Below are 13,421 nucleotides of genomic sequence, written 5' to 3' on the forward strand. Positions count from 1 at the left end.
CGATGCTCCAGGCACATAAATAACATCTAATATGAGGACTGAGCACAGCAGAAAGGCAGTGGGCTATGAAACTATAGGAGCAGAATGGAACACATGCACATATATCCTTAGTGAAACCTGAATTAGATTGGACATCATGATTTTTTTTTCTTTTACAGAAAATAGCAATAACTGGCCACAGAATTGGAACACAGTCAACTACATTATTGGGAAAACATTATGACCTGTTTAAAACCCATGTCATTGTCTCTATCTACAACCAGAGTCTATCCACACTTTCTCAGTGTTGCCAAATTAACTTCGTTGCCTGACACAAGGGAAGTGTTCTTATAACAGGAATTTGAACACAGACATCAGAGTCAATATGATTGTGGCCCTTATTTGCTGTCAGATCTTAGATAAGTTCCTGAACTGATCTAAGTCTCTTTAACTCATTTGTAAAATGTCGATAAAGATCATGCCTTTATAGGATATGGCTTTGGATTATGTGGATTGATATTTGTAAAATATTAAGTCCTCTTCTCATAGCATCTTGTATTCATGTGTGTGTGTGTTATATTTACTTCTCATAAGGTATAATCATGGATTTAGTTGTGCTTTTTTCTGCACTCACCGCACTCTGAATAAAGAAATAGGCTTTTACCTTTCTTAGGACCTGGAGCAATGCCAGATCCAGCGTCATTATATATCCATGAAATAAGTGGACATGGTGTGAATGACACTGGTTATCTGATAACATCTTCCCAATATTCCCCTAAGACAACTCTCTTTACTCATATTTTATCATACTTGCCCCATATGACTTTCATGTAAATAACTTTGAAAAAAAAAAAAAAAAAGCACTTGCTAAAGATGTAAGATGAGTAGGAAGGTTCTATGCAGGATGTAAAAGTGGCAAAGGATAACCTTCTCCATCAACCGCATGTCTTGCAGCTTGGCTACACCTTCTGTCAACCTTACTTTCTTTTGAATGCGTGCTCTTCTTCACTCTGCTGGATATGTACCAATTACCCCATCCCATGTTTACTTCCAATCAATCTCTACCCTTCCCAGGACCACATAATTATCCCTTGACCTCTCGCCTGCAGGACGTTTTGGCTGGTGGAAGCACCCAGAGTAGCTCTCAGGCCAGGGAAGAGAGATGCTGGCAAATTCATTCCCCTGACTCTTTTCCTTCTGGGTGCTGTGGTCTGGCAATTCTCCCCCTATCAAAGGCAACAGCTCTTACCATATAGATCTAACCAGCTACTGTGCCAGGTTCCTTTAACCCCTTCCTCCCTGACCCTATATACAGATGGCTGGCAAAACTTCATACTCCCTACTCTAGGAAATCCAGGAGTACAGCACTATCCCTTTTGGTTCTTCTAAATTTACCCCTACTTTTTCAATTGTTCTTTTGTTAAACTCCCTTCAAATTACTCAGTTTCACTGTGTGATCCACTGTGTGACCTCAGACAATTAAATCCTTCTAAATCTTTCTGGCTTCATGAATAAAATAAGGTTAATGATTGGCAAGTGTGGTAAATATTTGTGGATTAAAAAAATATGTAGGTAAAGTACTCATCAGAGGAATTTAATTTGGAATAAATCATTTACCATAGAAAACATTTAAAACACTGACACCTAATACTAGCTCAATAAATGTGAAAATGTATTGGTGTGATCCCTCCAGTATTATACAGTTTTATCTATCTTTTGCCTCAATGCATTATAAATCATCTCTTCAAAGTGTGTCTACCTCAAGAGTTTGCAAGTTCCCTGAAGTGCTCTGAAAGATGTGTTCAATCATCATCACTCCTCATTTTATCACTACTGTTTATCACAGGGTGGAGCCAGACACTCATAAAATTTCTGAAAAGCCTGAATGAATTTAATTATTCACAATTCCTTTGTCAAGAGGATCAACAGGTATAGTTACTACAATTAAGATAGTACTGAAAACCACTTCCTTTAATTCATTGTCTATATTTCTACAGAAATAAGACTCATCTTATGGGAACATAAGTATGGTTAGAGTCAAGAATCTGGAGCCTTCCTAAACAATGAAAAATTGGGAGTTCCCATCGCGGTGCAGCAGAAATGAATCTAACTAGGAACCATGAGGCTGTGAGTTCGATCCCTGGCCTCGCTCAGTGGGTTAAGGATCTGACATTGCCGTGAGCTGTGGTGTAGGTCACAGACGTGGCTTGGATCTGGCCTTGCTGTGGCTGTGGCGCAGGCGGGTAGCCGCATCTCTGATTGGACCCCTAGACTGGGAACCTCCATATGCCCTGGGTGTGGCCCTAAAAAGCAAAGATTGGGGTGATCATGCCCCGAATAGGCTTATATCACATCTGATAAAGTGAACCTGAGCCATGGAGTAGGTGAAAATCTCACATCATACTCTATTATCAGTAACAAGACAGCCTTCGAGTTTAAATATTTATAGTTTTTCCCCCCCTTGGCTTAATGCACTGTTTGCGAAACTGAATTTGAAACTGATTATTTTAATATTTCTTCAGGTCCCATTTAACCATCTAAGAAATCGTCAAAACTTATTCTGAAGTGAAACAGAATCAAACCATAGAATTACAGTGTATTTATTAAGATGCCTCCAGTAAAAATGCATAGAGATTTCCCAAAAGCTTAAAAATCGAAGTAAAGAAACTTAGTTTCTCTAAAATAATTTTTCAATCATCAGAACATGAATTTTTTTTTGGGGGGGGGATTCCAACTGCTCTAAATTTGGCCTCTAAAACTCATAGCTTCAATCATTATTTTTATTGATTGGGACTAATGTAACTAAATTCAGTGTTGCAGTGAGGAATTGATGCAGAGGCATGAAAATAGCCAGCACAATTCCTATCATGTGGAAGGCACTTCATAAGTAATTCAAAATAAATAAATACATAAATACATAAGTAATTTACTAATCTTATCCCTTTTCCTTTGTTTTATAGTTTAATATAAATTTTAATTAAGCATAAACCAAGTTAATGGCAGAAAAATAAGTCAAATAAATACAAAGCAAAACAAAGGCCAGATTACTGACAATTAAGGATTTTTGGATAAACATTTACGAATTTATGAATATAGTATCATTTGCTTTTTCTCCTAGAAGGAATGCCATCAAGTTTCCTATGAGGGGTAATAGATCAGAAAACAGAGCTTGTTTCTATCTCTACATCAATTATTATCTTCTTGAGAGACTATGGCTGAATTAGCTCTGTAGCCTTCAGCTTCCTCATTCACCCTACATAGATTTGGAATTTATAACTCATAACACTGTATGAATCTCTCCAATTGGAGTGACTCCCTTGCCTAACTACGTATTCATTTTTGCCTGGTTAAAGAAACTAGTGTTTTGGAAAAAATGACCAAACACATCCAAGGCCATGTTAGAGAAGTAACGACCTGAAATCAGACACCTTGATTTTTTTTTTTCTTTCTGGTAACCATTCTATAATCAACTTCCTTTAAAGCCTTAGGATTTTTGCTTGGCTTCTGTGGACTTAGATTTTCTTATCTGTAACATGGAAATGTATGAAAACCAAGACTTCTCGTCCCTATCCACTACTCCCCTTTTTTTTTCTACAACAGATGATATAATTTATAATGTAAAAGTTCCTTGGTTTAAAGTACATGACTGCCAGTATTAAAAAAAAAAAAAGATTTTCCTCAGTAGTGTGCAATGTTAAAAATACGTATTTTAACATTTAGACATGTTGTCAATAATATTATTGACATGATTGTCTGTGGGTTCTGATACTTGGCCAACTCAACTTTTTCTTTCAAAACTCAACTCAATTTTGATTCCAAGACACAGGGCAAGAGGAACCCTGATTATCTAGAAAAGTTTCTAACAGATTGAGTAACTCATACAGACCATTACTGAGTAAATAGGATATTTCTTCTGTTCGCAGCCACAACCCAACCCAAATAATAATGAATATGCACAATGACAATGTGAAGGCATTTTTTAATGTACTCATAAATTCAGCTTTGAACATTTACTGAAAAGCTAAACATGGAGTTTGAGGTAAATCATTTTTCCTTCTCAGATGACCAAGGTAAACTGAGACATTATTTGTTACATAGTAGAGAAGATTAAAGACATTTCCCCCCTAGAAATTGAAACCTAACAGATAAAATGCCCATTAATATCTCTATGGAGTTATAAAAATGAAATATATTTGCTCCACTTAGGCAGTAAGAGAGCTACAGAACTAATGTGTTCTTAATTATCACATACAGTTATGAAGAGAATTTTCTATTATTTCTGAATAATCTTCCCTTTTTAATACCTTTTTTTGTAACCCTAAATGCATACAATCATCTCCCTTATTGTATTTTTGTAGCATTTGACTGAACGCTAAGCCAGTATGAAGTGTTCGTGCAGGGGCCAATCAGAGATGAGCTGTAGGAACCAATGAAAAGTAGGTATGACTCTAGGTCAATAATATGGTCAAAAGTCCAAAAACAAATAAATGCTATTTATCTCTAGATCTCAAAAGAAGTGTCTAGAACCCAAAGTGTTGGGCAAATCTAAAAGTCAGGTATTGGGGGAGATAAAGAGAATTTGGGGAATGTGATGGTTGAGGGGGCTTTACATTGTCCCTACAATGAAATGAGTTTCCTGAACCTCCCTCTTATTATCAATTTCTAATGTCGGTTTGGTTTTGTGTACATGGCAAGTGGTTTGGGCTTTCCAGCTCCTGGGAAAAACAAATGAATCTAAAAGTTTCACACTTTAGGATACTTGTAAAGGAAATAAACAAAAAAAGGCATTAATAAACTGGGCCAAGTCAGCTATTTAAACATTTCTATATTAAACATGGAATTCAGCCAGAACAAGGCTTTAAATATCTCCTTTTTTTTTCCAAAAAAAAAAAGAGAATGCCATAGAATAAAAATAATGTATTAAAATTGATTCTTTCCTAGCATGGATGTTTATGATGTTTGTAAAAGAAATTTATGAGACAGACACTCTTCCCAGTAAAATTTACTGATTGGCTTATTCTTCAACAAAAAGATGTGCACAGAACAATTTTGCAATTGCCTGAAAATAATGCTGAATTTATGGCCTGGTCGGAATAGAAGAGAAATTTAATCATCCAGAACAGATGGAAGTGATGTAGTCAGCAAAATCTCCTTCCTGAGTACAAATGGACCAGCAAAATGATCTCACTCCAGAGACATCCTAGTGAGAGATGGCAGAGACTTGGAAGCAAGGAAGGAAAGAGAAAACAAAACATGGCTGGAAAATGGGTTGTTGACAGAGAAGAGAAGGAATGTGGAGGATAAGTATCTTCTCCAGAATCACTATCTGTAAACCCAAAGAGCAACTTACATGTGAAATCAGTTACAAGTGGAGCTGGGGTTAGAGACTGTCCATCTATGAAACACCCTGTTATGTACTGAATTGCCCCCCCCCAATCTAAATTCCTTTTTTTTTTTTTTTTTGGCCATTTTAGGACCGTACCCACAGCATATGGAGGTTCCCAGGCTAGGGAACTCCACTGGCCTACTCCACAGCCACTGCAACGTCAAACCCTAGGCATGTCTGCCGCCTACACCACAGCTCACAGCAACACCAGATCCTTAACCCACTGAGCGAGGCCAGGGATCAGACCTCACGGATGATAGTCAGATTCATTTCTGCTGAGCCACGAAGGGAACTCCTAAATTCTTATGGCAAAATCCAAAACCCCAATACTTCAGAATTTGACCTGATTGGGAAATAGGGTCATTGCAGATGGAATTAGTCACCCTGAGATGAGGACATTAGGGTTGGCTGTAATCCAATATGACTGGCATTCTTATAAAATAAAGATGCCCAGAGACACACACACACACACACACACATACAGACAGGGAAAATGGCACATGCAGATAGAGGCAGAGATTAGAGCGATGCTTCTAGGCTGAAGACTGCCAGCAAACCACCAGAAGCTAGGCAAAAGGCACAGCCCTCAGAAGGAACAAACACTGTCAGCACTTGATCTTAGATACCTAGAACTGCGAAGAAATAAATTTCTGTCATTTAAGCCCCCCAGGTTGTGGTACTTTGGTAAAGAAGCCCTCCACTGCCTTTTTTTTTTTTCTTTGTCTTTAGGGGCATACCTGCAACACATGGAGCCTAGGCTAGGGGTCAGATAATAGCTGCAGCTACTGGCCTACACCACAGCAACAGCAATGTCAGATCCTTAACTCACTGAGCAATGCCAGGGATCAAACCCACATCCTCATGGATACTAGCTGGGTTCATTACTGCTGAGCCACAATGGGAACTCCTCCACTCCTGAATAAGTGCAAAAGGAAGGCATCAATAAAAATCCCTAAAGTATCCAAATCTCCCATTCCATTTTAAGGTTAATAAGAAAAGCCTCTTTAAGAAGTCTAATCTTACTAAGAACTCTTTATTCCATTGCATTCTGAGGATACTGACATGTATTCCACACTGACCTCTACAGCTCCTGATTTTAAGTATTATAATTGTGGAATTCCCTGGTGGCACAGCAGTTTAAGGATCTGGCATTGTCAGTGCAGGGGCTCTGGTCACTGCTATGGCACAGGTTTGATCCCTGACTGGAGAACTGTGGCCCACCGTGGGTGTGGCCAGATTAATAAATATTGTAACTGCATTGCAGTTAGTGCTCCAGTATGTTATCTCCCTATATACCTGTTAAGTTGCTTAAAAACAGAAGGTTTTCTCCTCTAGCAACTAGGAAAGAGCCAAATATGGATATGTGCACAATTTATGGTCATACATAGTCCCTAATTTACATGCTAAATATCTAACCACTTAAAGAGTGAAAATAACCTTAGCCAGTTTCAACTGCCAAATTACTGATGAAAAAATTCTGACTGTACCAGCTAGGATTATGTTCTTAACTTCAGTTCAGTTCACTGAGGATGTGGGGCTGATTTTCTGTTTTAATAAAAGCCTCCAGTGTCCAACTTAGCTACATGAATGGAGAGTAGCAGGGCCAAAGATTTCCTGAAATAAGGTCTGGGAAAGCAATCAAAAAGCTATCAGATATTCCTAGTCCCTTTCGATGTCAAGGACCCTATGTTCAATCATAAAAGATTTGGACAAACAGTCGCCATGGCAACTCCTCATGAGCTGACTGATTGATCAGTCCCACTTTGCCGTCATTCTGTAGCTTCCTTGTGCAGATGTCTGAGAGCCCTGACTGATGCCTGGTTGGCTTCTAGGTGTCCAAAGGACACTTACTTTAGGTGACTATTTGGCATGCATTTCCCTCCTAACATTACCTTCTGAGTTCTGATGCCTGGAGTCTCATCATATTACGGCTTTTGGCATATAAAGATATATCTTGGACAACCATGATCAATTTGCATTGGTACATTCGTTTTCCTTTCACTGTTATTTTTCTCTAATATCTGGTATCCATTTTTCCGACCACCACATGTCTCATACTGCAGTCTGACCAGATGAAGATAGTAGAGAAGCTCTCACATTTTGGCAACACTCTCCTCCAAGTAGCCTTTAGAAACATTTTTGTGTGGGTTGTTTTGTTTTGTTTTGTTTTTTTGACACAGTCTGTTGATGTGAAGAAGAGACATGATGCTCCTGTCACCTGGAACACCAAAATGCTGGACTGGCCTTCCTGCTTGACAAACCCTATGGCAGAGTCCAAATTGCATGCTGACTGGTCAGCATGGCTATTAACCTTCTTGCTCAGCTCCCATGCCAGAAGGAAAGACAAACAGGGCTTTACCAGGGCAGTAAATATTCCATACAGCCTTGGACTAAAAGGAGTTACATCTGTGAAAGATTTACACTTACAGTCAACATAAATTAACTGTCCAAAGAAAATGAAAAATATAGATGTCTGTATAATTTACCAGCAGACCACCTTGCATAGCTTCAAAGTACACTGAAGTGATTATAAGCAGAGCCCTAGTGATGACAAGTGGTTTAGATTCAGTGTGAGCATATTATTGCTTCCTACACAAATGAATGAAAGGATAAATAATGCAGCTTCAGGAGGACACTCTTCTTTATTGTAACAAATATTTGGTCATCATATGTCAGGCTAGCAGAAGCTTCGGGAAGATGCTTATCTCATATATTGCCTCAACTCGAAATTATTGGGGGAGGGAAGGAAGATGCATGTGCTCTGATTCCTGTGATAAAAGCATATTCTGTCAGTTAAATGAATATAGGCTTCTGAAAGGATAAAGACCTCTAGGAAACACTACCTTAAGTGAAATTGGCCTGACCTAGGAATCAATGTATGAATTAAAATATTCACCCAAGAAAAACATAGGAATTTAATTATTTAATACATATTATTCTAACAACAGAATTTGGCATTCAAATGAATCTCATATACCCTCCTGGGTTCCTTTCTACTCCAGTAAGCAGGGCAGACGAACAGAAAAGTGAAGCCTGCATTCTGAAAGCACAGAGCTAAGACATGACCTAGTCAAAACTAAAACCTTACTATTATGACTCTTATTAGAATATTCATTAATTTTTATCATTCTCTTTAAGAAAAAATCATTCGAAATGTCTAGCACACTTCCTAACACATAAGTGGTACTCAGTAAGTATTTGTGGAATGGATTAATGAATGATTGAATATGTATTATCTTCAATGGAAAAAAATCAAGGTTCAAAGAAGTGGAAGACTATAATCACTCCATACTTCAGTAAGAAAATAGAACTTGGTATGTTTAGAGCCCTTTCTTTAAGCCAGTTACTCCAGACACAACTCCATTTTTGGGGCCTGCCCAAGGCATGCAAAAATTCCCAGCCAGGGACTGAACCCAAGCCACAACGATGACAATGCCAATCCTTAAATGCTAGGCACCAGGGAACTCTCACACAATGTCTTTTTTTTTTTTTTTTTTTTTTTCTGTTTACATCCATACCTGTGGCATGTGGAAATTCCTAAACTAGGGACTGAATCGGAACTGTAGCCACAGGCCTACACCGCAGCCATGCCAACACCAGATCCTAGCCTCATCTGTGACCTACACTGAAGCTTGACGCAATGCCAGATCCTTAAAAAAAAAAAAAAATCACCCAGCAAGGCTAGGGATCGAACACACATCCTTAAGGACAATATGTTGGGTTCTTAACCCGCTGAGCCACAGGAGGAGCTCCCACAAGGTCACTTTTGACATGAGGTTTTCCTGCAGAATATTTTATTACTGCCACTTCAATGAATACCACTATAATTTGGGAATGGGAAGTTATGAATAACTGAGTCTTTCTCAGTCTAAATGGTGTGGCTAAAATATCAACAACTTTTAGAATTTCACTTTTTCAGCCTACTTTGTAGAGCTTCATCGCGGACAATATTCTTTCTATTCTTGGAATCAGAAAAGATAACACAATGATTCCACCACATTTGTATCTTTAAGACTATTTGAGTATTATATCATATTATATCATTGGTACAAACTGCCATAAAAAGCTGCACTGTATGTGTGCGTTTGCTTCTGTGTGTGCATAAATAAAAGACAAAATGAAAATTCATGAATGACTATTTCCATGTTTCCTTGGTAGAACATTCCCTTCCCCAACAAAATAACCAGTTCTCATTGAAAATCATCAGTTTCAAATAATTATTTCTGCAGTGTCAAAAAACATGATGATTATCCAGATAATTAGCCACAAAGAGCAATCCTACGATCTCGAAAGCCTGATCTTTGAAAACAAACCACGGACAACAATACTGTATGACAAGTGGTCTCTACTCCTCCAGGGCAGAAAAACCACTGTTTTTACATGGACCAGAGCTTCCAAAAATCAAGACTCATTTTCAGATAGATGATACTATGTCAGTAATGTGCTTTGAGGGAGATTCAAGCTAAAATGTCCAGTAGCAGATTTTTGGAACTTCAGCTGAAAGGATAGTTACTACTCACCTTGGACCCTTCTTCTGACTTCTCTGCTTTTGGGTCAGACTCTGAACATGCTGGTGAGATCTGGACCAGCCATCCTGAACTACAAGCTCATGTTGGAAACAGCATCCAAGCCAGGAGGATCCTGGTTCCATGAGGAAATTCATGGGGCATGCCCCAAACATCTTTGAACTACTTGTTGCCATACTCTTATTTGAGAATTAAATACATGACTTATTGAATTTAAGATTTTGTTTCCCCATGACTCTCTTACTAATAAACAAATGCAATCCTTAATTACAAAGGCAGTTGGTACCTAGGAATACTTTGCATATGGTACTACACTCAATTGGGGGGAAATATAGATATTCATAAATAAGAAAAAAGTGTGCTTAAATGATACGTATCTTGAAAACCTAAGAATTTTTCATTTTTACTTGGTACCTTAATTATTCTGTGTTGCACCCATAAGAGTACACTAGAATAACATGTGCATAGAGAATTATAGCAGAGTGTATCTTATTCATTTTAAAGGGCACTGCCTGCAGAATTTAGTACTTTATTCCAGTAAACAATTTTAAGAAAAGAATTTCCCCCGCCTCAATCCAAATTTCAATATCTTATCATACTGATTTTAGCAATGACTGGCACGAATAAAAAGATTTTCTGAACATGGAGAAAGTATATTTGTCTTCAGTGCTTAGAGCTGTGGTTTCAATACACAGGTCTTCTCAAGTCAGGAAACCTCTGGACCTGATAACCAAGGAGGGAAGGAGATGAAAGAGACAGAGACAAAGGAAGAGAGAAGGAATCAGAGACAGAGAGACAGGAAGGAAGGAAGAGAGAGAAAGAAGATGAAAATAAGCAATTGTCCCTTCGTTTGTTTGTTTGTTTGCTTTTTATAGGGCTGCACCCACAGCACATGGAGGTTCCCAGGCTAGGGGTTGAATTGGAGCAGTAGCTGATTTCTTTTGCTACTTGGTGGTGGTCAAATACCCCACAACTCCTAACCCCAGCCAATCAGAAACCCATTTTCCATTCCTATAATTTTGTATTTTCTAGAATGAAATATATTTAGAATTAGATAATATACAACATTTGAACTGGTTTCTTTCACTTAGCATAATGCTTTTGAGATTCAGTCATGTTGTTGTGTTCATCAATAGTTTGTTCCTTTTTAACTCCTGGGTAGCATACCGTGATGCCAGTTTATTTATTCAAAAGTTGAAGAAAATTTAGATTGTTCCCAGATTTGAGCGACTATGGATAATGCCACTAGAACTATCCAGGTACAGATTTTTATTTGACTATAAATAGGCATGTCTCTAGGGTGAATGCCTTGGAGTGGAATTGCAGGATCCTGTGGTAAGTGTAAGCTTACTTTTAACTGCCAGGCTCTCTTCCAAAGTGGTGGTGACATTCTATATGCTCATCAACAATGGATGAGAGTCCCTACAGTTCTATACTTTTGTCAGAATTTGGTACTGTCATACTGTTCACCTTTGTAAATTTTATTTTAGCCATTCTATTAAGTATGTATTAGTGTATCATTCCAGTTTTTAATTTCTTTTTTCTTTTTTTGTCTTTTTCCAGGGCCGCATCCATGGGATATGGAGGTTCCCAGGCTAGGTGTCTAATTGGAGCTGTAGCCACCGGCCTACACCAGAGCCACAGCAAGGCTAGATCCGAGCTGCATCTGCGACCTACACCACAGCTCATGGCAATGCCGGATCCTTAACCCACTGAGCAAGGCCAGGGATCGAACCCACAACCTTATGGTTGCTAGTCGGATTCGTTAACCACGGAGCCACGATGGAAACTCCTCATTCCAGCTTTTATTTGTACTTCCTTAATGGCTAATCAGTATCTTTTCATGTGCATAGTTGCTATTCATATAGCTTCTTCAGTGAACTATCTGTTCACATATTTCGCCTATTTAAATTAGTTTTCTCCCTGTCAAGATTAGAGAATTCTTTATGCAGCCTGCATAAAGTTTTTTTTATGTATGAGATTTGAAACTCTTTTTGAAATATCCAGCTTGTCTTTTTATATCTCTAACAGGGCCTTTTACAGAGCAAGGATTTTAATTTTTTTTTTCTTTTTGGCTGTCCCTGTAGCATGTAGAAGTTCTTGGGCCAGGGACTGAACCCACGCCACTATAGTGACAATGTCAGATCCTTAACCCAATGCATAACAAGGGAACTCCAAAAGATGTTTAATTTTGATAAAGTTCAATTAATCATTTTTTATTAATCATTATTTTGTTGTTACAAATAAGAACACTGCCTAACTCAAGGTCATGAAGATTTTTCCTGTTTTCTTTTTAAAATTTTAATAGTTTTGTTTTACATTTAAAAAAATCTATGACCCATTTAATATATAGTATAAAGTTTGGATCAAAATTCTCTTTTTTGAATATCAATGTTAAATTATTTAAGTAATATTTGCTGAAAAGACTATGCTTTCTCTACTGAATTTCATTTATACATTTTTCGAAAATTAATTGACCGTATTTGTTTCCATTTCTGCCCCCTCATGTTCCATCATTCCATGTGTCGATTTTTTCACCAACACCTTATAGCCTAGATTAATTAAGCTTTTTTATAAGTCTTAAAATCAAGAAATGTAGGTCTTTTAACTTTGGATTTTTTTTCTCAAAATCATTTTAACTCTTCTAGTTCACTTCTCTTTCCAAATAAGTTTTAGAATCAGAGTTTCATGTTTATAAAATACCTTCTGAGATTTTAAGGGAGACTGCTAAAAGATTAGTTTGTTAAGAATTGGCTTCTAAACTATCCTGAGTCTTCCTACCCAAGAACACAGATTTTGAACTATGAGATAAAAAACTGGTTTTTGGCAAAGTCACTCTAAGCAAAATATCCCATACAGAGCCCTACTTTATGTAGTAGTTGTCATATGTAATATATTTACATAATTTGAAAAAAATCAGACAATATACCAATTTTTGCTTTCAATAATCATACATATTTTTAAAATTGTAAGAGGCAAAATGTAATCTATTACATTTACCCAGATATTTGCCTTTTTTTTTTTTGCTCTTAATTCATGCCTAAGGTTCCAGATTTCTCATTTATAGTGTCTTTTCCATCTGAATAAGCTCTTTTGCATCCTTTTAAAGAAGTCTATGGATGACAAATTGTCTTAATTTTCTTTCATCTGAGACTATATTTCACTTTCATTTCTAAAAGATAGTTTTGCTGAATGGAGAATTCTAAGTTGACATTTGTTTTTCCTCTGAGAACTTTAAAAAATGCTGTTCTACTCTCTTTTTGCCGCCACTGATGTTGATTAGAAATCTGGAGCTGTTTGGATGATTTTCTTCTATGTGGAATGTGTTGTTTTTCTCTATCTGCTTTTAATTGTTTTCCCTTTATCTTTGCTTTTTAGGAGTTTGATTATAATGTGTTTGGGCATGGTTTGGTTTACTTTTAAGTTCATTCTTCTTGGAGTTTGCTGAGTTTCTGGGATCTATAAATTTATGGGCTATACTAAATTTGGGAAGTTTCCAGCTATCATCAGGGTCTATCTCTCACATCTTC

The sequence above is a fragment of the Sus scrofa genome, chromosome 6 (assembly GCF_000003025.6).
Source record: "Sus scrofa isolate TJ Tabasco breed Duroc chromosome 6, Sscrofa11.1, whole genome shotgun sequence".
Classification (NCBI taxonomy): Eukaryota; Metazoa; Chordata; class Mammalia; order Artiodactyla; family Suidae; genus Sus; species Sus scrofa.